This window comes from Eurosta solidaginis, chromosome X (genome assembly GCF_040869045.1).
Source record: "Eurosta solidaginis isolate ZX-2024a chromosome X, ASM4086904v1, whole genome shotgun sequence".
Lineage (NCBI taxonomy): Eukaryota > Metazoa > Arthropoda > Insecta > Diptera > Tephritidae > Eurosta > Eurosta solidaginis.
The window spans coordinates 101,064,905-101,067,711 of record NC_090324.1 but is presented as its reverse complement, the minus strand read 5'-3'; positions in this window follow the sequence as shown (position 1 = coordinate 101,067,711).

Genomic DNA, 2,807 nt, shown 5'->3' with positions numbered 1-2,807 from the left:
CAATAACAAAGCAATGCACTTTTGTCTAAAGCTACCAAGGAATATTTGAGAAAAACGAACTGTAATAACATCAATTTGAACTTGAAAAAAAGAGAATAAGAAAAAAAAATTGCATACCAACAAAAATAAATAAAACGCGTTACTGCACCTAGAGACAGTAAATAATAACAACAAAATCATCACTTGAAACTTCCACAGATAGATATCCGCCTACAATAACATTTTTGGTGTGTATGCATAAATTCGAACAAAGCGGAAGCACAATATTTTCGAAAAAAAAAGTTCGCCCACTGATAGCTTAAGCAGCAAACAATAGACAACCAACTCGTAATAGCAAGCAAGCAGCACAACAAAACAAAAACAATGGCGCTGACACTTGCCGAATGCCTACGGGAAGCGATGAGCTTACCATCGTTCACCGGAAGCAGTGAGTACTCACTAAATAATTATTTTAGAGACGTCACAACTGTTCTCCAGCTAACTCCAAATGAACACAAAGTTACGTTGAAACAAGTTCTAAGCATGGCGGAACGATACAAGGTGGCAGCATGGGACAGCTGATTATAAACTTTTTTTACTTGATTTGATACATCAACTTCCGGCGCAGTACAACTTTGACATATGTCCATCGAATTTACAAAAACAAAGTACATGGAATTTTTATTTATGTTTGTAGGTATGTCACCATGCTGCCACCTTGTATCGTTCCGCCATGGTTCTAAGCAAACGTTTGCAGGGAAATGCATTAAGAGCTGTAGAGACATTAGTGAACCCTACCTTTAATGATATTATAAATAAACTCAAAGAAGGATTTGGTATTAAGAGAACATATTTTAATTTAAGAACAGATGCTCTTAATGTCGAAGCGAGGAACATTGAAGAGTTACATTGTAAATTACGAATGATATTAAGTGAAATGAACACAAAATACTCTTTGGATCCAAACGAAATGTATGCTCCCTTAAATAATGAGCAACTAATTTTTGATGTTTATGTTAACTATTTACAAATACATATAAAATCCCGTTTACTGCAAAATAATATAAATTCTATATACAAAGCTTATACATTTTATTTGGAAAATAATATATTAAGAGATATCCAATTAGTAAGCAATAGACATGCAAATAGTTTTCCTAATAATAACTTACAACATAATAATTATCCAAATAATAATAATATGGCCAACAATTTTCGTAATAGGTTTAATTATTCAAATGGTGGTCACCTCCAACAGCAGCCAAATTCTAGAAACTCGCCTAATTTTCGTAGTCAGAATAGCAGAGGCAACAGAAAAGGTTTTGGCAATTCCAACCGAAATTTTGGTAATCTTCAGACTCAGAATAATAGTGGTACTTTTAGTAGTAACAACAGAAACTCAGCAAATTTTCAAAGCCAATATTTTAACCCTTCCGTAGATAATGGATACCTCCAAAGTTAAAATTATAACAATGGAAATATAAATAATTTACAGCAAAATCAACAACTGTCATATAATAACAATTTTAGACATAATTTAGAACCAATGGAAATAGATGCTATTAATTTTACAGAAAATTTTCCTGTTCAGCCCCGAAATTATCACTACCCATAATTACACTTACTATAAATAATACAAAAACAAGGTGCTTAATTGATAGTGGAGCTGCTACAACTCTCGGGAACTACAATTTCTTTTCGAAGATAGGAATTAAAAAGCAATTAAAAACTCCCATTTTATTAAATATCCTGGTAGGTGATAACATTATAAATGAAGAAGTTATCGTTTACCTACCTAGTTAATTCAAAATAAAAAATAGTACTATGTCAGTTACGTTAAGTTTAGTTAATGGTTTTAATATTTCCTATGAAGAAATGTACTATTTCGAAAAATTTGAATTAGAAAAATTTAAAGATTTAATACCTACGAGTTTAAATAAGGAAGAGAATAAATTGCTAGAAAATTTTCTACATAAAAATAAAATTACAATTTATATTAATGGTCAAAACTTAACAACAACTACCTGCGTAAAGCATAAAATAATAACTAATTCTAATTAAGTAATATACTGCAGAAATTACAGGCATCCACAAATATTAGAAAATGAAATAGAAAAACAAATAAATGAAATGCTAAAAGAAAACATAATACGCCCTAGTAAGTCGCCATATAATTCCCCATTGTGGATAGTAGAGAAAAAATCAAATAATCCGAATGAAAAGAAATGGCGCTTAGTAATAGATTTTAGGAGATTGAATGAAATAACTATAGATGATAAATTTCCCATACCCAACATAGAGTCACTATTCGATAAGTTAGGTAAGGCTCAATATTTTTCGTCATTGGATTTAGCAAAGGGTCTTCATCAAGTTTTAATGGATGAAAGGAATATTGAGAAAACAGCTTTTTCAACGCCTATGGGTCATTATGAGTTCATTCGAATGCCCTTGGTCTCAAAAACTCTGCCGCTACATTCCAGAGAATGCTTAATTATGTTTTATCGGACTATATTAATAAAATATGTATTATTTATATGAACGATATACTAGTCTTTTCAACTTCTCTAACCAAACATTTAGAAAGCTTACAGAAAATTTTTAATAAGCTGAATGAATACAACCTCAAGGTACAAATTGAAAAATTTAAGTTTTTATCCAAGGAAACAAACTTCTTTGGCCATATTATAAAAAATAAAGGAATAAAAACGGACCCTGAAAAGATTAATGTAATTGCGAATTTAGAGGTACCAAGGACAGTAAAAGATATAAAATCTTTTCTGGGCCTAACCGGATATTACCGGAAGTTTATTAGGAACTATGCGCTGGTT